The sequence below is a fragment of the Alligator mississippiensis genome, chromosome 3 (genome assembly GCF_030867095.1).
Source record: "Alligator mississippiensis isolate rAllMis1 chromosome 3, rAllMis1, whole genome shotgun sequence".
Taxonomy (NCBI): Eukaryota; Metazoa; Chordata; order Crocodylia; family Alligatoridae; genus Alligator; species Alligator mississippiensis.
Genome location: NC_081826.1, coordinates 302449364 through 302472319, shown reverse-complemented (window position 1 = coordinate 302472319; position 22956 = coordinate 302449364). Strand labels below are relative to the sequence as shown.

The window sequence follows — 22956 nt, the reverse complement described above, 5'->3', positions numbered from 1 at the left end:
CTACGACAGCGAGACGCAGAGACAGGAGCCGTGGGAGAACTGGGTGCAGGGGGCCACTGGACCAGACTTCTGGGAGGGGAAACCAGGGCCTTGCAGCGCTGGCAGGGGATATTTAACTGGAACCTGCTCCCGCTGCAGCATCGCCACAACCAGACCGGGGTGAGTGTGAGCAGGCAGGTTCAAGCAGGAGGCCGTGGGGCCCTGGGGACTGGGTGGCTGATGTGGGTGTCAGGGAGGCACCTGCCCATCAGTAGCATGGGGTGGGGAGCCAGAGGGCATCGCATTGTCTCGTGTCTGGTCTGCGTGTGCCTGCAGCCCCCTCCCTAGAGCTCGAGCAGGGCAAGGTGAGTCATAGATGGATAGCAGTTCCTCTGGCAAAGCTGTTCAAAAAGTTGTGGAACTCAGGAATGGTCCCAAATGACTGGAAGAGGGCCAAGGTGGTACCCTTCCTTAAGAAAGGGAAGAGGGATGACCCTACAAATTATAGGCCGGTCAGTCTGAGTTTGGTCCTGGGAAATGTTGATTGACCACAAGATGAACATGAGCCCCCAGTGTGATGCCAAGGCTGGACAAGTACCTTGTTGAGCTTGTTTGAGCGGTGGAAGAAATCAAACTTGGCGTTGTAGTTGTATCAGAACTGGCAGAGCCATCTAGGTTTATTTAGAGCTATACAAGTGATCACAAGGAGGGTTCTCAAAGGAACTCTGACCTCTACAAGTTTACAAGCATATTTATACTTTAGACAGTGAGAAAAGATGCAGGGTTCAGACAAAGCAACTTTGAAAGAAACGGGAAGAAGTTGGTCATTCGTTTGTCACACGTAAACAGTTTACTTATTCAGAAACACCCCCCTCCCCCCCCCCCCCCCACTGTGTTTTGGGAACAGTTATCAGCTTCTGGTTCGTGGGAAAGGAGGAAGTTAACATCTGCACACAGAGCTTAATATATCAAGACAAAACAGGGTATGAAAGTTTTTCCTTATCTTAGAACATTTTGAAACACATAGCACCAGCATCAGCATCTTTTTCTCTTCCCTTTCTCTCTCTTTGTCTCTCCTCTTAGTCAAAAAGAGGCCTGGTTAAACTTATTTCCACATTCCCCCCTTTTGGGCCTTTTTTGGCCCAACATATTAGATATTTATAGCCACGAGCCTTTTAACTTTTACTTTTTCTTTCTCTTTACCTTTTCGCTATTTTAACATACATATCACAAAAGTCAGCCCAATTAAGGGATAAAGCAATCGTGGGCACCCCTGTCATTGTACTAGGAGGCAAGTGGGAACATACCCAACATTTAGAAACACTTAAATCCTTTGCATATTGATAAGACAGTTGAAGAAAAGCGTTTTGGTGAGCATGCCAATGTGGGAGTGATCTGTTTGACCTGTTTTGAAGTCTAGTCTGATTTACAAAGTTTCTTTTAGCTGGTGAGTCTTTAAGTTCATATAAGATGATCCAAAAGGAAAGACTGAGAAGTACCCAAGTCACGACTAACCAACCCCACCTCGGGAACCAGGAACTAGGTAGAGGCCTTTTTCCTTTCCCGAAGGGCATAGTGGTGTCGTTGGGGTACATTTTCTTCTAGTGGTGAATCCTCTTTGCTTTGTAGTGGCAAATCCTCTTCGCCAGTAGGCGCTTGACTCGCTACTGGTCTTGAGCTCTCCTGTTGGCAGGCGCTAGGCTCACTACCAGTCTGTGAAGGCTGATTACAAGGTTGATATGGAGGAGACTCTAGGTCTAACGGGGCTGATGTTTTCCTAGTGTGTGAAGCGTGGATCCACGGTTGGAGTCCTTGACACTTTATAGCAGTGCTGGTTGTCAGGAGTACCTGGAATGGGCCTTTCCAGCGGGGTTCCAGCGATGACTTCCGTTGATAGACTTTTACATGAACCCAATCACCAGGCAGGATGGGATGGCATGGCTCATCTGATTCCTTGGGGAGAGTTGCTTGTACCTGTGAATGAAAAGCCTTAACACACTTCATTAGTGCCGTAATCTAGAATAATATCATCAAGTAAATGTATATCGCAAAAGTGGGAGGCCACAGGTGATTAGGCGGGGAGCCTCGTGGGTCTTCTCATCAGGATTTAATGTGGGCTAAGTCCGGTCTTTCGATTGACAGTAGGTCTTATACTCATAAGGGCTATAGGAAGTGCATTTGGCCATGTCAGGTGAGTCTCAGCACAAATTTTGGCCAGTTTATTTTTTAAAAAGCTATTTTGGCATTTCAGTTGGCCCGAGGCCTGTGAATGGTACAGGCAATTAAAGTTTTGCGGGATTTGCAGGACTTTGCAGACTTCTTTCATTATCTGCCAAGTAAAATGAGTTCCTCTGTCGGAGTTTATGGATAAAGGAATACCAAACCTTGGAATAAAGTCTCTGAGGAACTTTTTGCTCACAGTGGTGGTATCAGCTTTTGCACATAGGTAGGCTTCTACTCATCCAGAGAACATACATACAATAACAAGAACATATGCTTAAGAACAACATTTCTGCATTTGAATAAAATCTATTTTTAAATTTACAAATGGGGGATGTGCTGCTTTTTTTGTTTTTGCAGGCTTTCCCACATTATGGGCTTGACAAATAGGGCAGGTATAAAAGTATTGTTGAGCCACAGATGGAAAAGTTGGAGCAAACCAATCAAGCTTAACAGTTTCTATCATCCCCTCCTTACTCATGTGTGCTATGCCGTAGTGTATGTGAGCAAGATAAGGAAGAAGGACCATTGGGGCAACCAGGTGGCCGGGGAGCACCACAAACGGTCAGGGTGTAACAAACACCCAGCCAGTCTCCACGTATATTTTTCTGGTTCTGGAGCCTGATCTTAGAATCACAGAAGTCGGGTCGGAAGGGACCTTGTAGATCTTCAGGCCCAAACCCCTGCCTGGGCAGGAAGAAAACTGTGATCAAGTGACCCCAGCCAGGTAGGCATGGAGGCGCTTCTTAAAGCCCCCAGGGTAGGAGCCAGCACCACTTCCCTTGGAAGTTGGTTCCAGGTCCTAGCCGCCCTGACTGTGAAGTAGTTCCTATGGATGTCTAATCTGAACCTACTCTCCAACAACTTGTGGCCGCTATTCCTTGTTATCCCGGGGGCACTAGGGGAAACAGGGTCTCCCCCAAACCCTCCTGGTCCCCCCTAGTGAGTTTATAGACGGTCACCAGGTCCCCCCTCAGCTTTCTCTTGTGAAGGCTGAACAGGTTCAGGTCCCGTAGCCTCTCATTGTAGGGTCCGCCCTGTTGTCCCCAGATCATGCGGGTGGCCTCCTCTGGACCCTCTCAATGTTGTCCACATCCCTCTTCAAGTGGGGTGCCCAGAACTGGACACAGTACTCCAACTGTGACCTGACCAGTGTCACATAGAGGCGGAGGATCACCTCCCTGGATCTACTCGAGATGCACCTGTGGATGCACGATAGGGTCCGGTTAGCCCTGCCGACCGTGACCTCGCGTTGTAGGCCCACGTTCATCTTGGAGTCAATGATGACTCTGTGGTGAGCCAGTAGGGGGCGCTCCTGCCTTGAGCCACCCACCTCCCTGCGCCCGCCCACCGTCCAGGCTCCGAGTGCCTCCCTGGGGTGCCTCCCGTCCGGCCGACCCCTTCCCTGGAGCACACCCGCTAGCCTGGGGTTCCCGCTGCCACCATCCAAGGCTCTGGACTCACTTCTGGCTCTGCGCACCTTGGAGAACACAGGTCTGATCGTCCAATGGGCACTAGACCCAATACAGGCACTTGGGGCACTTCCCCAAGTCAGGGGCTGATTAGGGAAGCCTCCCTTAGTCCGCAGACCTAAGGGGCCACCTTGGCATAATTTAGACCCACCCCTCAATAAGTCTCCCACACCGGTCACAAGGAGAACTTTATTGATTACAGGGGGTAGGGCGGAAACAGGGTAAAAGGTAGAGCAGTATCAGTGGAATATCAGAGGGATCCCATAGAGCAAACCAGGGTGGCTGAGGTAGCCTTTTGATCTCGCATCTGAGTTACTGTAAGCTAAATATCTAGTCTGATCTCGAGTAGCTTACTCACACACATCGTCCAGAGGTGGTTGGAGTTTCCTCTGGAGGCAGGGCACTCTTGGAGCATGCGGTGATGAGGAGAGAGCCAGGCTCAGATTCACCTGGATGACCGCATGGCTAATGGCTCCCCTTCCTCCTGGCCCGGGTTTTTTTATAACCTTTCTGACCTCAGCAGCCCGGTCCAATCGAAGCTGCCAGTGCTGGCCACAAATCAACCAATCTAAAAAAGCATCACTGGTCACCTGGGCCGGTGAGCGGGGCTTTTCCCTCTCCCCCCCAAGGTGACCAGAGCGTCCACCTCTGAGGCACCAGGCTTTTGTCATGTAGACATGGAGGAAGATCCCTGCCCTGAGGAATTCAACACCAGCCTCTCACGCTGGCAAAGACAGATCTCTGGAGAGGGGCACAGATGGTGGCATTTCTGCCACAGACTCCAAGATCCCTTTCTGCCTCCGTGCTCTCAAGAAGGGAGTTTCCCATCTTATAAGTGTGCTGCTGGTTACTACTGCCCAAGTGCAGCACCCTGCACTTGTCAATATTGAAACGCATCCTGTTTTTGTTAGCCCACCCCTGCAACCTATCCAGGTCTCTGCAATCTTGGATGTGGGCAACGTCATGAAGACTTCCAATGGAGAGTGGTTAGTCAAGATAGACAAAAACACAGGTGTAGCCTGAGGAGTAGAAATAGCCACAGCTTTGGCAGTGGAGTCTGCCAGAGCATTCCCACGTGTAACATTACCATAAGGGTTCTGGTGAGCTTGGCATTTAATAATAGCAACAGCAGAAGGTAACTGTAAAGCATTTAACAAGGCATTCACATATGGATCATTACTGATTTTTGGCACCTCCTGAAGTGAGGAAGCCTCTTTGCTTCTAAAGTTGACCATAATCATGTACAATACCAAAGGCATAGTGAGAATCAGTGTAAATATTAACAGAGGTACCAGAGGCTAGGGTGCAAGCCCTGGTAAGGGCCACAAGCCCAGCAACTTGAGCTGAATACACATTGGGCAAGTGATGGCTTTCTATAACATCAAATTGGGAACATACAGCATATCCTGCAACAAGAAAACCTTTTGAGTTTCTTTGACATGACCCATCAACATAAGATACTAGATTTGGGTTTTGCAAGGGGGTGTCCTTTAGATCAGTGTGGGGCATTGTTAGGTGGGCAGTAACAGCAATACAACCGTGGAGTTCACCATCTGAAGGAGTAGGCAACAGGGAGGCAGGGTTTAAAACAGGGCATCTAGTTATAGTAATATTTCCAGCAGAAAGAAGCAACATTTCATACTTAGTCAATCTAGCATTTGAAAGGTGTTTGAGTTTTAGTTTTTAGTAAAAGGGCTGCTACAGCATGTGGGACAGCAACAGCAAGGGGAGAGCCTAATACAAGGGTACAGGACAGTTTAACAATAATAGCAGCTGCAGCTACAGCACGAAGACATGGAGGAAGTCCAGCTGCAACTGGGTCAAGAGCAGAGCTATAATAAGCAGTGGGGCAGTGCTTGTCTCTACGTGCTTGAGTGAGCACAGCAAGTGCAAATCCGTCTTTTTCATGACAAAAAAGAATAAAGGGTTTAATATAATCGGGAAGGCCTAGGGCAGGAGCTTGTGACAGAGCTTGTTTAATAGAGGCAAAAGCGGCTTCAGCTTCTGAAGTCCAGGGCAAAGGCTTAGGGGTATTAACAAGAGTCAGGTTTTTCAGGGGCTTGACTATAGAGGCATAGCCAACATCCACTGGCGGCAGTAGCCAGCCATGCCTAGGAAAGTATGCATTTGGGACACAGTAGTTGGTCTAGGGATTTTAGGAATAGCTTCTATCCTGGAAGAAGAAAGCAGTCGTTCTTCAGCGGAAATATCATGACTCAAATAGTGGACATGAGGGAGACAAAGTTGTAGCTTTTCTTTAGATGCCTTATGGCCTTTTAGGGCAAGAGAGGTGAGGAGAGTTAAAGAATCAGCTTTATAGGCTTTAAGGGAGGTAGATGCTAAGAGCAGATCATCAACGTACTGCACAAGCACAGAATTTTCTTTAAATATGATGTCATCTAAATCCTTCTTCAGAATTTGAGAAAAAAGAGAAGGGGGTTCAGTATAGCCTTGGGGCAACCAAGTTCAGGTATACTGAAGTCCCTGATAGGTAAATGCAAAGAGAAACCAGCTATCAGGGTGTAGAGGGATAGAGAAAAGTGCAGAACACAAGTCAACAACAGTAAAATAACAGGCATTAGGAGGAATACAGGACAAGATAGTGGCTGGATTTAATCTAATTTTTACAGGGTGGGCAGTATGGATTCGTCCTACTTCATTAGCATGTTGGGACCAGAGAAACGGAGGGACAGCCTTTATGATTTCCTCTTGCAACACAGAAAGATTAGGGGACTCAGGCTCAGGAGGTGAGCTAGCTAGTGTAGCAAGTACAGCCATTTCATTAACACAGGGAACATCTAAATAAACACCATTAGGAGAACAATAAATAGTACAGCTGAGTTTACAAACCAAATCTCTGCCTAACAAATTAACAGGATAACAAGGACTGAGGAGTGTCATATTGAATGAAATAGTTTGAATGTTTGTAATAGTTGCCCATTAGCCAGTTTAGGAAAAAGACAAGATTTATCTCCTTATCTAGGCCATTGTTTTGGTCTACATGCGGAAGGTCCTGACTTTGCTCAAAGTCTTAACTCTTGAATTTTATCTTTAGAGGCCTTTAACAAAGTTAACCTAAAAATGACCCTTAAGCAAACATCCCACATTCCGAGAAATCAAACCTAGGAGCCTTTTAAAAGATTGGAAATAAAAGTCAATTCAGTGATATGGAAATTCCTCAAAGTAATTAAAATGATCAACAAAAGAAACTGATTACCAAGCAAAAGAATCTGTTAAGTAAGATCTGAGCCCAAATTTGGGAGTAGTGACAGGTTTGGGTAGGAGGGGCCCAAGACGGCAACTCGCTCAATAAAAACTGTAACCTACTCTTCCAATTTGGAGGTAACCTCACTTGCAGAACAATGAAGGAAGAATCGGAAGTGTAGGCCGGATCAGACTGATCATCTGAACCACCCTCTCCGTGAACACGAATTTCTTAGTTCACGCTGAAGCTGCGGAGCACCCAAAAGAGACTGAAGGAAGGGGGCTTAGTCCTATCAGTATTGAGGCCAGCCCATTGACTCGTATTGCTGAGGCGAGCCCATTGAACCATACTACTGAGGCCAACCCATTAAATTGTACTACTGAGGAATGAAACCATATTTTGGTGTTTGGCTTCTCGGAATTCTAGGCTTGTAAGTATATTATGAAAATAATAGTATTGATTCAAATTTAACTTTGAGTTGTAATTGTAATGGTTATAAGGAAGTGCATTTGGAGCATTGTTTCTTAAAGCTAAGCAGTGTTATATGTGTAGCAAAGAATTTTAAAATAAAATTGTGTTGTATGAATTAAGTGTGTAATCATTGTGAAATCATGCAAGTAGCTAAAAATGTCCCCAGCCAGTGCATCAAACACATCAGTAAATTGTGTGGGAACTTCTCTATTCCATAACCCACTAGAGACAAGGAGAAAGGCATGTTGATCAGAAACAGGGCCAAGAGAAACATGTAAGGGTTGGGAAACAGGATGAGGAACTATCTGATTAGAAATTCCTACAGCGTTTACACAGCAGAGGAGAGGGGGCTGTAGAAAATTCTTCAGCTCGGAGAGGAGAGCAACTTGTGCCGGTGTTTACTAAACAATTTGTAGGAGTACTGCTTATTAAACAGGAAATGAAGGGATCTTCTTGATTAAGTGAGAGAAGCAGGGCTATGATGATGTTATCATTCCTCAGGCTTTCCTAACAGGAGGCTTCTTGATTCGGGACGGAAAATTGAGAGAGAGGAGGTGGTGGCTGGTTAAACGTCATCCCTGGCTGGCCAGGCCGGTAAAGACATTAGCTTAGTTTCTGTGGTTTCCTTTTTCTTTTCTTGGCAGGCTGTACAGTGATTAGCAATGGTGACTAATTCTGTAAGCATCTTGGTTTGCCAACCTACAGCAATTATACGCAGCTGTTCCTGGACTTTAGAAAGAAGTCCTTGGACAAAAGCAGCCGACAACTGCTTCTGGGGCAGTATCAGCTGTATTTTCAATGCCAGAATGTCTTTCAAATACGAGTTTTAAGCAATCCATGTAGTCTGCTGGGGATTCTCCTTTGTTTTGCTTACAGTTATTTATTATGGCCCAGTCAGTTTTCCTGGGGCAGATTTTAAGCCCGGCCTCAAGGTGTTCTTGGGCACTTACTAAGCGACTAGCCCATTCCGGGTCTTGAGGAGGCCAATTAGCCTGTGCGATGAGGCGGTTACAGACCTTGGAGGGCAGAACACTTCTCATTAATTGGTTTAAATCCACCCATGTTGGCTCATAACAATTGATTACAGTTTCCAATTTCATTTCTAAACTTCTGGGGTTCTTCCCTGATATTGGGAAATTGCTTAACAAGGTTTAGGAGGTCTCCTAGGACTGGTATGGGGGTGGCACACTAAAAAATCAATTATGTCTTCTACAGATTCATTCCCAGTCAATTGTGGATAAAGTTGTGCTGGTGCTGATGGCGCTGTTGATGGGGGATCCCCTATTGGTGCTTTTTTTCTGTTTTAATTCCTTTATCTGAGATTTTAGTTTTTCTTGGAAGGCCTAAAGGCTCCGAACTTGAGATTCTTGACTTCTTTTGGAAGCTTCTGCGTACTAATCAAAAAATGTGTCCCACTGAGTCTGTGGTGTTTTACTGCCTCTTGAGTCAAGGGCTCTGCGGAGATGAAGGATTTTACTTAAATCAAATGTTCCCTCCAGGGGAAACTGCAAGCTAGCATCATCCCTGGTATACCAATGCCATTTGTTCAGAAACTTACAACTCTTATGGCCATAGTGTGTGTACATGTACAATGCTGGAGTCCCTTTTGGTGGAGCCAGTACGTCTTTAGACCCTCCGCTCCCCATGTCTTTAAGCTCAATTCACACAGGTCTTTCACACAGGAGAGGCTTATTGAGGGTGTCCGGTCAGGTCGTGAGATTTGCTAGCGGCACAGGAATGCTGTGGCTAATGTTCAGACACAAGACTCCACAGCAATGGCACACAACGCAGTTACTCACTGTTAGACACGGGTCATTCATGAGAGTGGGGGTAGGGCAAATTCATCACACAACCCCGATCTCCTTCAGTCTAAGAGTTTCCACCTTGCACCCTTGCTTTCGAAGGGCACACAGAACAAGTCTGGTGTCCTCGGGGTGGCTGCACAAGGTGTCCACTCCCAGCTTCAGAAAGACCTCCTAGTTCTTTACAGAACTTAACTCAATTCACACGGGGAAACACATTCACTGACAACAGCAACACAGTTTCAAACTCTCTTCTACTCACAGTTCCTACTTACATAGTGGGTCTGACAATTCTGGCAGTAAAAGGGTCAGATAGGGTAAGCCTCAAGCAGCGAACAGGAAGACCCACAAGCAGTCTCTCACTGAAAAGCCCCAGTAGAGATTTCAAAAGGTCTCTTACCTTAGTTTGGTACCGGGGCATCAGTGAGGAGACGGTCTGTATCTCAACTGATCACTCTGGGTGTCTCTATTCGAGTCACAGCACTGAATTGTGGAAGAAATCAAACTTTGCGTTGTGGTTGTATCATTTTGGCAGAGCCGTCTAGGTTTATTTAAAGCTATACAAGTGATCACAAGGAAAGCTCTCAAAGGAACTCTGACCTCTACAAGTTTACAAGTGTATTTATACTTTAGACAGCGAGAAAAGAAGCAGGGTTCAGACAAGGCAACCTTGAGAGAAACAGAAAGAAGTTGATCATTCGTTTGTCACACGTAAGCAGTTACTTATTCAGAAAAACAAAACAAAACACTGTGTTTTGGGAACAGTTATCAGCTTCTGGTTCGGGAGAAAGGAGGAGGTTAACATCTGCACACAGAGCTTAATATATCAAGACAAAACAAGGCATGAAGGTTTTCCCTTATCTTAGAACATTTTAAAACACATAGTATTAGCATCAGGATCTTTTTCTCTTTTCTTTCTCTCTCTTCTTAGTCAAGTAAGAGGCCTGCTTAAACTTATTTCCACAGGATGAAAGGGATGTACAGAGATACCAACTGGCCCAGAGAGACAGGAAGAGGGACCAGAAGAAGAGGTAGTCCTGTGGACTGCACAGAGAGAAAGAGAGAGCTTGAGCCCAGGAAGGACTAGGTACTTGGGAGAAGGTCTGGTGGCTGTGGGGGGACTAGGAGAGTCCGGTGCCTGGGGGGACTCGGGTGCAACCAGGGAAGTGTCAGTACCTGGGGCTGTCTAAGGGCAGAGGATGGGGGAAAACGGCCCAAGCACAGAGAAACGGTGGTGTGTCAGCTGGGCTATGGAGTTCAGAGGTCTGGAAATCAGGAGGGGTGAGGCCTGGATCGAGGAGCCCATCACTCATGAGGGGCAGATGTTAGCAGTTCACCTGTGTGTCATGAGAGTGCGTACTGCGGAGGATGGAGCCCACAATATCATAGGATCATAGAATCACAGAAGTCGGGTTGGAAGGGACCTTGTAGATCTTCAGGCCCGACCCCCTGCCTGGGCAGGAAGAAAACTGGGCTCAAGTGACCCCAGCCAGGTAGGCATCGAGCCGCTTCTTACAGACCCCCAGGGTAGGAGCCAGCACCACTTCCCGTGGAAGTTGGTTCCAGATCCTAGCTGCCCTGACTGTGAAGTAGTTCCTACAGATGTCTAATCTGAACCTACTCTCCCACAACTTGTGGCCGCTATTCCTTGTTATCCCGGGGGGCGCTGGAGGAAACAAGGTCTCCCCCAAACCCTTCTGGTCCCCCCTAGTGAGTTTATAGACAGTCACCAGGTCCCCCCTCAGCCTTCTCTTGTGAAGGCTGAACAGCTTCAGGTCCCATAGCCTCTCAGTGTAGGGTCTGCCCTGCTGTCCCCGGATCATACGGGTGGCCTCCTCTGGACCCTCTCAATGTTGTCCACATCCCTCTGGAAGTGTGGTGCCCAGAACTGGACACAGTACTCCAGCTGTGGCCTGACCAGTGTCGTGTAGAGGGGGAGGATCACCTCCTTGGCCCTACTCGAGATGCACCTGTGGATGCACGATAGGGTCCGGTTAGCCCTGCCGACCGTGACCTCGCATTGTTGGCCCACGTTCATCTTGGAGTCAATGATGACTCCAAGATCCCTTTCTGCCTCCGTGCTCTCAAGAAGGGAGTTTCTCATCTTATAAGCGTGCTGCGGTTACTACAGCCCAAGTGCAGCACCCTGCACTTGCCAGTATTGAAACGCATCCTGTTTTTGTCAGCCCACCCCTGCAACCTATCCAGGTCTTGCTGTAGTCTTTCCCTCCCTACTAGCTCACCCACCTCACCCCAAATTTTGGTATCATCAGCAAATTTGAACAGGTTGCTTTTCACCCCATCGTCCAAATCGCTGATAAAGAGATTGAACAGCGCGGGCCCAAGGACCGAGCCCTGGGGGACTCCACTGCCCACTTCCCCCCAGGACGAATATGAGCCATTCACCACCACCTTCTGAGTACGACCCTTCAGCCAATTAGCAATCCATCTGACCGTGTAGGCATCGATGCCACGGTCACCTAGTTTTTTAATGAGGATGGGGTGGGAGACAGTGTCAAAGGCCTTGCTGAAGCCCAGAAAGACTACATCCATGATAACACCTGCATCCAACGCTTTTGTGACTTGATCATAAAAGGCAATCAGGGTGGTCTGACATGACCTGCCCCTAATGAAACCGTGCTGGTTGCCCTTGAGCATCATCCCCGATGCCGGCCCATCACAGATGTGCTCCTTCATGATCTTCTCAAAGTTTCCCCAGGATTGAGGAAAGACTGATGGGCCTATAGTTGCCAGGGTCCTCCCTCCTCCCTTTTTTAAAGTTGAGGACCACATTGGCTATCTTGCAATCATCTGGCACCTGGCCCAAGCACCACGAGTGCTCATAAAGCCGTGTCAAGGGCCCTGCAATAATCCCTGCTAGCTCCCTCAACATCCTGGGGTGGAGAGCATCCGGACCTGCTGATTTGAACACGTCCAGCCCCTCCAGAAGTACTCTAACCCGGTCCTCCTCAACCTTAGGTCTGGAGGCGTTCCCCTTGAGTCCGTCTTGAATCACTGTGGGGGAGTCCCGGTCCCTGCACAAGAAAACATTCAGGGGTGCCCTTAAGGCAGTGACCACAAACACTTGTGGCCCTAAATGTTAGACCAGGCTTGGGAAACCCTGGGGCAGTCTTCCTTTTCTCAGAAGGTAATAACACAAAGGTGCAGTGGGCAAGTAAGGGTGAGAGCATCCCAAGGGGATCCAGGATGGCACAGGCTGAAGGGCAACCAGGGCACAGTATTACCACCCCTGGTAAGATTACTGGGAAGGGGCTCGGTAGGGTGATCTCTTGTTGTGGCCCAGGTCCGTGGTTCGGAGAGAAGCCAGATGAGCTTGTGGTCCCACAGTGCCCTTCCTGCGGGCTGCAGTCATAGCAGCAGCAGCCTTGGCTCAATCCTGATGACCACAGAGATGTGATAAACTGCAGTGCATTACAGGGGGAAGAGGAAGCCACCAGGGATTTGTGACTGACACTCTCTCACCAGGAAACAACTAGAGAAGGAAACCAGTAGGTCAGAAGTTGAAAACCAAAACACTGAAATTCTTTTCTTCCCAGCACATCATTCAGTGTGGAGCTCATGGCCATCAGTTGTGGTGGCAGTGCAGCCACATCCTCGCAAGAAAGGGGCATCAGCTGTTGGCAAAGAAGTGGCACAATCATCACAGGTGTGTGCTGGAGACAGAGCTACGGGAGCAGGGCAGGGTCCTCGACTGCTTGGGCTGGGGGGGACCAAAGAAAGTGGAGAACTACATTTCCATTTCAAAGCAGAACCTGTCAGAGGTGAGACTGGAGTGCCTGAGAAGAGGCAGACACTGAGTGCATGAGAGTTGGATTGTGCTATAGGTGTGGGCCGTGCTATATGGGACTAGGCTCCAAGCACCCAAGGGGGAGAAGGAGGTGCAGATTCACCTATAAAGGCCCAAGCAGAGAGGAGGCCTGTGGGATCTCCACTCCAACACCTAAGATGACCTGCGCATCCCACATAAGGACTCTCTGAACCCCTGGCTGCAAGGAGATGATCTGCCCTCAGAATGACATCAGAGCTATGTGAGGCTTCCTGTTGTCTTTGTGGCTTCTTCTATTGCATTTTCAGTCAGACAAAGTTTTGTGTGTTGTGTGTTGTCACTGCATCTCACTGGGCCATGTCTCAGCTTGGGGGAAGCTTTGTTTTGTTCATGGTTGAAGTTGCAGATTGCTGTGCTCAATAAATGCTCTTTTCAGAAAACGGGTGATTGTTGTTTAAGCACCAATGAATTCAGTGCCATGATCTGAAGTCTAATGTTCATAGATGTTTATAGATTCATAGATTTCTAGGGTCAGAAGGGACCTATTAGATCATTGAGTCTGACCCCCTGCCGTGGGCAGGAAAGAGTGCTGGATTCAGCTGACCCCGGCCAGATGTTTGTCCAATCTCCTCTTAAATACGTCCAAGGAAGGGGACAGCACCAGCGCCCTTGGAAGCATATTCCATATCCTGGCAACCCTCACCATAAAGACTTGTTTTCTGATGTCCAATATAAATTTGCTCTCTTTCAGTTTGTGGCCATTGTTTACAGCTATCCAGATGGGTGCCCTGGTAAACACTGTATCCCCTATTTCCTGTTGTCCCCCCCAGTGACTTTGTAGATAGCCACAAAATCACCTTTCAGCCTCCTCTTGTGGAGGATTAAGAGATTCAGGACCCTCAATTGGTCCTCATAGGGTTTTTTCTGTAGGCCTTTAACCAGATATGTGAATTAGTGATCAATGCCACATACATATATATATACACACACACACTCACCAGTTCACACACATACAACCCACCTACACATACACACAGGTAAGTTTCTAACTTGGATGGTACAGTGTATATGCATGTGCTTGGGGTACCTGGGATACTTCAGGGAAGGTTCAGGAGAGAGAGAGAGTTAAAGTGTAGGGAGTGAAAGTTGCCAGAACCAGTAGACTACAGAGAAGCTAACTGAGGAACGGGTTAACTTAAGGTAGACTGGTGCTGGAAACTGAGGCAGACAGCTGAGATATTGGGGGTGGGGGCAGATAAGTGGTAGCAAGGAGGAGACAGCCAGGAAAGAAACTGAGGCAGAAACCTGGTTGCTCAGGGGAAACGGAAAAGGCAGTGGGGATGAGACAGTGGCAAAGAAACAGGGGGTTTGAAGGCAGAGATGAGCTCAGGATAGGCATTGAAGGTGGCGGTGAGCCAGAAGCAGGAGCGGGAGAAATGAGACAGAAGTTAGAGAGGCGAGGAGCAGAGATTGGAGCAGGGCCAAATCATAGTAAAGCAAAACCCAACTTAGGGGTCTAAATAATAGTTTTATTACACAGACAACACACTACACAGCCCCATGAAGTTATTGGCATACACACACACACACACACACACACACACACACACACACACACAATGGCAGTGGGAGAAAGAGACTCAGTGGAAGGGCTGGAGTCCAGGTAGGGAAGAGAAGCAGAGTCCAAATACTTGGTTGAAGAGGGGGTGGGGGGTGATAGCTACCTATCCAGGCTGGAAAGGGGTCCTTGTCCAGGAGGTGTTGTCTAGAGGCGGGTCGCCAGCAGAGCCTCTGGGTGGATAGGTGGTGTGGCATGGTGCTGGTCCAGATAGAGAGGGCATCCCCCTGGGTCTGTCTTCACTGCCCCTTTTTATAGGGGCAGACCTTGTGTGACCCTAGTGACAGGAGGCATGCCCAGGCAAGGGTCAGCCCCTGGCGTACTGAGCATGTGTGCTCCATGCAGGGATGTGCAGTTTTGGGTGTCTGTAATGGTGGGGTACAATGGCAGAGTCGCTGGTTCTGCAGGGTCTTTTGTCTTTCAGATGCTGGGTTCTTGTCTCTGTTCCTGGGTGAGGTCCGTGGTTCTTAGATGAATCAATGCGCGGTGATGGGCTGGTCATTACAGGCCACTCAGTAGAGGCCTGCTACCATTGTATTTCAATCATTCTCAATCAGTCTTATTCATACGGGAACCAATTTACATGGGAGGGGTACATGACTCATACAGTTACCCCAGATGGTGCCCAGGGGAACAGGGCATCTCCTATTCCCTGCTGATCCCCCCCTGTTGAATTTGTAGATGGCCACCAGATCCCCCCTCAGCCTTCCCTTGTGGAGGCTCAACAGGTTCAGGCCCTCTAGTCTCTCCTCGAATGGCCTGCCTTGCTGCCCCCGATCATGCAAGTGGCCTTCCTCTGGACCCTCTCAATGCTAGCCACATATCTCTTGAAGTGCAGTGCCCAAAACTGGACTCCAACTGTGGTCGGATCAATGCTGTATAAGGGGATGGATGACCTCCCTGAACCTGCTTATGATGCATCTGTGGATGCATGACATGGTGTGGTTAGACTTACTGACAGCTTCCTCTCATTGGCAACTCATGTTCAACCTGGAGTCAGCAATGACTCCAAGATCCCTTTCCACCTCTGTGCTGATAAGAAGGGAGTTCCCCAGCCTGTAGGTGTGCTACTGGTTCCTACTGCCCAAGTGCAGCACCTTGCACTTGTTCACGCTGAATTCCATACTATTCTTATCTGCCCAGCTCTGTAACCTGTACAGATCTAGCTGGCACTGTGACCCATCTGACTGTGTAGGCATCAGTGCTGCAGTCATCTAGCTTTTTTAATGAGAATGGGGTGAGAGACAATATCAAAGGCCTACTTAAAATCCAGGAAGACAACATCCACCCCGCCCCCCACCTTCATCCAATGACTTTGTGACCTGATCATAAAAGGAAATAAGGTTAGTCTGACAGGACCTTCCCTTAATGAACCTATTTTGGTTCCCCCTGAGCATGATCTCCCCTACTGGTCCCTCACAGATGTGCTCCTTGATAATTTTCTCAAAGATCTTCCCCAGGACTGAGGTACGACTGATGGGTCTATAGTTACCTGGGTCCTCCTTTCTCCCTTTCTTGTAAATGGGGACCACGTTTGCCTTTATCCAGTCATCTGGCACCTGGCCAGAGCTCCGTGAGCGCTCGTATAGCCGTGCCACGGGCCCTGCAATGACCCCTGCCAATTCCCTCAGCACCCTTGGATGAAGAGCATCTGGGCCTGCTGATTTGAACACTAACCTTGGGCCTGGCAGTGCCTCCCCTGAGTCCTTCCATACTCCTGGTGGGGGACATGGCCCAGTACCTGCTCAGAAAAGTGGAGGCAAAGAATTTGTTAAAGAGGTCCGATTTTTCATTTGCAGCAATCACCAGATTGCCAAGTGCATCCTGCAGGGGCCCTACATTACCCACTGCCGCCTTCTTGCTCCCTATGTATTTGAAAAAGGACTTTTTGTTATCCTTAATTCTGGTCGCCAGCCCCAGTTCCATCTTAGCCTTGGCCTTCCTAACAGCCAACCTACAGCCTCGAGCAACAGAGGCGTGATCCTCTTTGGTAATAGCCCCTTGCTTCCATCAGATGTACACCTCCTTTTTAGCCCTCAGGCATTCCTGAATGCCCTTGCTGAGCCATGGGGGCTTTTTAGCACTCTTACCCCCTTGGTATGCATTGGGACTGACTCCCTTTGGGCTCGGAGGATCGTGTCCTTGAGGAACAACCACCCATCTTGGACTCCCATCTCCCTGAAACTTTGGGATCCCAAAGCCTCTCATACTAGTCTTCTTAACTCATTGAAGTCGGCCCTCCTAAAGTCAAGGACTTCCACCTTACTGCTAGCCCTTGACACCCTGCGCTGGATAGCAAATTCCCGCAGGCGATGATCATTATTGTCCAGGTGGCCGAAAACCTGCAATTCCCTTGCCGGTGGCAAGGACCAGGTCCAGCAGGGCATTTCCCCTGGTGGGACTGTGCACCTCCTGGGTTCGATGGAGGTCCTGTATCTCAGCTAGGAACCTACATGAGTGGTCAGACCTAGATGACTGCTCTTCCCAGCAGATGTCTGGGTAATTCAGGTCACCCACAACTACCACATCTCTTGACAGCCTCCATGAGCTGTCCTAAAAATTCTCAGTCCAGCTCTTCCCCTGGTTGGGTGGTCTGTAATAGACACCCACCATTAAGTTCGTTTGGTGCACCTCAGTCAGCCCCACTTCTGACCTCACTTTGCTCATCCAGGATGTGTATTGCTCCTTGATGTAGAGCGCTACACCCCCTCCTTTTCTCCCTGCTCTGTCCCACCTGTAGCCCTTAGTCTACTGCCTGTACAGCCTGTAGCCCTTAATATCTACTGCCCAATCATGGGTAGAATCCCACCAGGTTTCTGTGAGCCCTACTATGTCTGGATTTATGATAGCTAGCAGAAGGGCGAGCTTCTCCTGCTTATTCCCCATACTTCTAGCATTAGCGTACAGGCATTTAATACCTCCTGTGGGTGTTTGTGCCTCCCTTTTGTTCCTAAGTCTATCGTGGCCCCTGTCACTTACTTGGGTACATTCTGTGCTCGACACTTGGCTTGATGGTGAAGTGTCCTCCTGTGCCTCTGTGGTCCCATCCCCCAGTGAGACTAGATAAAGCCTGCTGTACGATGTCAGCAAACCTGGTAGAAAAGACACGTTTACCTTTTGGGGAAAGATGAAGCCCATCCCACCTGAGCATGCCCACTGCGCAGCAATGCGGGTCGTTGCCAAAGAACCTGAAGCCCACCTGGTAACACAAACTCTGAAGCCACCAGTTGACCTCAGCAATGCAGGCCTTGTGGCACCATCCATGTCCACTCATGGAGAGACATAGAGGAGAATACCACCTGCACCCCTGTCTCCTTAAGCTTGGACCCCAGAGCCTTGTAGTCCTTCATGATGCGGTCTGGACTGCTCTGGGCTGCATCATTCATTCCCACGTGTATCAGGACCATGGTGCACTGGTCAGAGGGTCAGATGAGGTCTGGGATCCTCTCTGTGACATCCTGAATCTGGGCCCCAGGCAGGCAGCAGACCTTGTGTGCCATGGGATTGGGGCAACAGATGGTCCCTCTGTTCCCCTCAGGATGGACTCTCCGATGATGAGGACTCTGCATCTCCTCTTCTTGGTGCTCTGTCCTTGCTCAGTCCATGCATTGCCTGGAGTCGCTCCATCTCCTCCAGAGGCATCCACATCAGCCCCCACCCCCAAGGCTGCCAGGACCTCGTATCTGCTCCCCAGCTGTACCTGGGCAGCTGACACTGCACTAGCCTGGGCAGGCCTTGTTCTGGTGGGTACCTTCTGCCATGCCCCTGCAGTGCATCCTACTTGGGGGGCATCTCCGCTTGATTTCTGACCCTGCAGAGAATGGAAATAACCATCAGTTTTGTCCTTTGCATCCCTGATCCCCCACAGCCTGCTCACCTTGGCCTAGAGCTCCCTCACCTGCTCCTCCAGGGCCCATAGATGGTTACAAGAGGGACAGGCAAGGGAGCCCCCAGACCCCTCTCCCACTCTGATCACAGGGCCCCTGCCAGGCAGCCCCCACAGACAGGGGGGCTGGGTGCTGCTGACCCCACCATGGGCTCCGTCTGGGTCAGGGGCGAGCAGTCATTTTCGGCAGAGGGCCGCTTACTGAGTTTTGGCAAGCCATTGAGGGCTGCATGACAGGCAGCCCAGGGCAGATTAATATTCATTTTCTAAAAATTTTAGAGGCCCTGTGGGCCAGATAGAATGGCCTGGTGGGCTGCATCTGGCCCCCAGGCCACATTTTGCCCAACCCTGGACTCTGGGTGGATGCCTCAGAGGAGCCCAGGGCAGGTGATGCTGCAGGTGCAGGGTCCCTAGCAGCAGCCTGCCGCGTCCTTACCATGCCCGTGGAGCTCCGAGCCTTCCTCTCTTCCCTGTTGGAGACTCCCTCCTGGCTTACTCCTGTGCACCTGCCTAGTGCAAACTCCAGCGCAAACACCGGTGTGCCCTTATAGAGTGCGCCTGTTTGCACACACTGCACGTGGCTTGGGATCACGGCTCCCTGCCGGCTCAGTTAAGAGGGACCTGGAGGACTTCCCTTCTGGATCCTCTACAGCTGTCGGCTTCTCTGCCCCACTCACCTTCAGAAGATCTGCCGCCACTGCCTCTGCCTCTGCCACCACTGCTGCCAGTGAGTACAGGAGGCACACGTGTGCTGGTGGCACACGTGCACCCACTCCGGACTCAAGCCTCAACTTCCGGGGGCTTGATCAAACAGTGGCTTTTATGGGCTCCGGTTTGAATTACCTGCGCTGGCCAAGCTGCCAATCAGGCTGCTGTGGGCTGACTTGGCCAATAAGGCCACTCCAGTGAATGCTGGTGAATGCAACGCACCATTTGTTTTGATCAGCGTAGAAAAGGAGAATAGGGAAGCACGAAAATGTTGTAGTGGCCAATGGGACCCTGCATGGCGTTGTGCCAACTACCTTGGCACATGTACAAATGTCCTGGTCTGATGTACTTGTTAGTTCAAAAACGCAGCTTACAACTATATCAGGGGAGAGCATCAGGGGCTAGATGGACAACTATTCACCAAAGTGCCCTAGGGGAAAACCAGGAGCAATGGCCATAAACTCCTAGAAGAAGGTTTCAGACTGGATAGAAGGAAACATGTATTCATGTTTCTTGTCACCAGACTCTGGAAGGGACTCCCAGCATGGGTGGTGCAGGCACCTACCCTGGAGATCTTCAAAAGGAGACTGGATACACACGTTGCTGGGGTTATTTGGCCCACACAGTCTTTCCTGCCCAGAATTGTTACCATCAAACTGAGTCTGTGGTCATTCTTTTAGACAAGGTTGGTGTTGCAACTCCTGGCTGTCACTTGTCAACACCATGGCTCCTAAAACTTCAACACAGACAACACATCAATAACACCCAATGAGGCCAACAGCAATGATGACACCGATAATCCCAGATCACACCTAGGATCTCTTGAGTATACATTGACAACATTTCATAGAAGCAGGATATTGGCTGCCATGGTTCCCCTTCTTTCCCCGTGTAGGTTATTTAGAGGTTATTTAGTTTTACTTAGAGGTTATATTATGGATTTATCTGGGATGGTTTGGACAGGGCTGGCAGGGGCTGGACTAGCTGTGGGTCCCTTCCAGCCCCACTGCTCTCAGATGCTGTGATTCTCCAGGTCCTTTGTAAAATGTGGAGCCCAGAGCTGCACACAATGCTGTAGCTGAGGCCAAATCAGTGCTGAGCAGAGAAGCGCAATCACCTCTGGGCCCTGCACCTAATGCTTCTGGTCCTGCCTCTGATGCCTTTGTACAGCCTGGTCACTGCTAGAGGCCACATTGATTCTTCCCAGCTTTGTATCAGGCCTCCTGGGTTAGATCCAGCTGTCACCCCTGCACATTTGAACCAGGTGCCTGTGGTCCCCATGCTTGGGGCATCTTGCTCATGTCAGTGTTCCTTACTGCAGGGCTGTGACCACATTTAAAGCCCCTTTTAATTCTTCACCTCTCCTTCTTCATCTTTTTTGGCTGCAGGCTTTTATTAGCAGCAGGGCCCAGCCACCGATTGCACTGCATGGTGTTTATTTAAAGTGGTCATGCATCCTGTGTGTTCTCAGATGGCTCAGTCCTTGTAGCTGTTTCACCACCATTTCCTCTTCTTGGCAGAGGTGTGCAGCACATTCGAAACTAAAATTGCATTCCTTCAACAGCTCAGATGCACAAAGTCTGACACCCCTGTGCTCAAGGCAGGCTTCCAAGACACATGGTTCCCCACATCCGTGAGCCTGGGCTGCAAGGTACAACCCAGTCATACACTCGTCTATTTGTCCCCTTCTATCTGCGTGTGGGTGGAAAGTCCATGCTTCTCACATAGAGTAGCACCTGCATGGCTTTACAGTGAAGGTTTTCCCTGTATCTGAGTGAGCTCAAACTGAAAGTCATCGAACCCATCTTCAGCCCCACAGAGAAGGAGAGAGGGCACTTTTTGTAGCTCTTAATCTCCATTGTTGGTACCACTCTCACAGCAGGACAGTTCAAACAGCTCCTTCCCCCCACCAAAGACCATAACCTTTGGGATCCACAGGCAGGAGAACAGAGCAGCCTGACCACCCCACAGGGGTGAGGCAAGGCCAGGAGCACCCTGCCCACCCCCAAGGAAGCTGGGCCATGGGACAGCTGAGAGGTCAGAAACCATGGGCCAGAAGGGCTGATGGCAGCCCAGTGAGGGGCTCTCAGCTGAGAAGGGGCTGAGCCCTGGGCTCTGCCTCCCACACCCATGAGCCATGCAAAGGGCAAGTGATAGAGGCAGACCTCCTTTCTGATGCTACCCTGCCTGCATCTTCTAGGGATGTGATGTGGTCCCCAGAAATACTTGCAGCCCTCGCTGTCTGCTGCCTTGTGGAGAGAGCACAGTCTCCCCGAATCTTTCTGCCTGCTCTGGCATGGGCGTGGAGTGCAGCCCTCTCCTGGGGCAGCCATGCCCAGACCTGTGGGGCAAAGCCCAGCACTAAACTTGAGTCAGATCCACCTGCAGCCAGCAGGGCAAATAATAGCTGGGCATTCATCAATCAGTGCATCTCCAGCAAAACCAAGGACTTGATTCTTTCACCCTACTCAGCATCGGTGAGACCACAGCTGGAGTACTGCACCCAGTTCTGGGCACCACACTTTGACAAGGACATGGTAAAGCTTGCGAGAGTGCAGAGGAGGGACATCCCTCTGATCAGAGACTTGCATGGCGAGCCATATGAGGAAAGGCTGAGGGGTCTGGGACTCAGCCTGGAAAAGAGAGGGCCGAGAGGAGACCTGGTAGCAGCTTACTCAGGGGCATGCATCCAGGGCTCCGTGAACAACTGTGCACCATGGCACCCTTGAGGAAAACCAGGAGTAATGGATACAAAATCTTGGATAACTGTTTCAGGCTCCACATTAGGAAAAACTTCTTCACAGTCAGGGTGTCCAGACTGTGCAATAAGCTCCTTCCAGAGGTGGTGCAATCAGCAACCCTGGATATCTTCAAGAGGAGACTGGACGGTCACCTCGCTGGGATCACCTGACCCCAATTCTCTTTCCTGCTTGGTGCAGAGGGATGGACCCAATGATCTTACAAGGTCCCTTCCAGCCCTTACAATCAATGCATCTATGGACCGTGCTGATTCCTGTGCACACAGGAGGGTGGAAAGACCCAGGAGAATGAGCAGGGCCGGCTCCTGCAGGGCCATGTCACTGCAAAGTCCTAGGGCACACCTCAGCCTCACGCTGCCTCTAAACACTTCCGATGGCTTCTGCAGGAGCTCAGTGCAAACAAACGGTGAGAAGAGACAGGAAATGGCCAGAGTCACAGTGGTGACATGTGAAGAGGGTGTGAGGTTTCCTTGTTGGAAACCAGGGCTGCCAAGCCACAAAACATTTCTGACTAGAAGTTGCAAACTGAGCTGACGAGCATACTCTTCCCTGACACAAGTAGGACATGATGCATGTGTTACCTTTCACATTCGTCAGGCTCTGGGTTCAGGTTGCATTCTCTGTGGGGCAGGGTCTGCATTCAGGGGGATCTGTGCAGTGCAGAGACCTGGGCTGGAGGCACCCCGTGATGTTGAACAGAGGCCAAGGCTGGGGGCTGCTCTTGGGAAGGGGAACCCAGATGCTCTGAAGGTGAAGGCCTGCAGAAGCTCAGCACAAGCAAGAGGTGAGAAGAGACAGGAAATGGCCAGAGTGGCAGTTGTGGGATGTGAAGGGCAGGGCTCCCTTATTGGCTGAGAAGACCAGTGTTCCCAATGCAAAAACAAACCAACAAACAAAAAACAACAAAAAAATATTTCTTACTGGCAATTGCAAACTGTGACCTGCTGACCAAACTCCTTCCTGACACACTTAAGACATGATGCACTTGTTGCCTTTCAAATTCATATGCCTCTGAACTCAGGCTCCAATGCCGGGAGGCGCTGCAGGCA

The 22956-nt window shown here is 49.7% G+C and overlaps 1 long non-coding RNA gene across 1 annotated transcript; it reads right to left on the bottom strand.

Annotated features, from left to right (window-relative positions):
* Positions 1–626: 626 nt before the first annotated feature.
* Positions 627–9837, bottom strand: LOC132249676 (uncharacterized). The gene is made up of 2 exons (XR_009461215.1): positions 9550–9837; positions 627–8802 (listed from the first exon to the last, which is right to left on the bottom strand). It is a non-coding gene; the product is annotated as an uncharacterized LOC132249676 (long non-coding RNA).
* Between the last annotated feature and the right edge of the window lie 13119 nt (positions 9838–22956).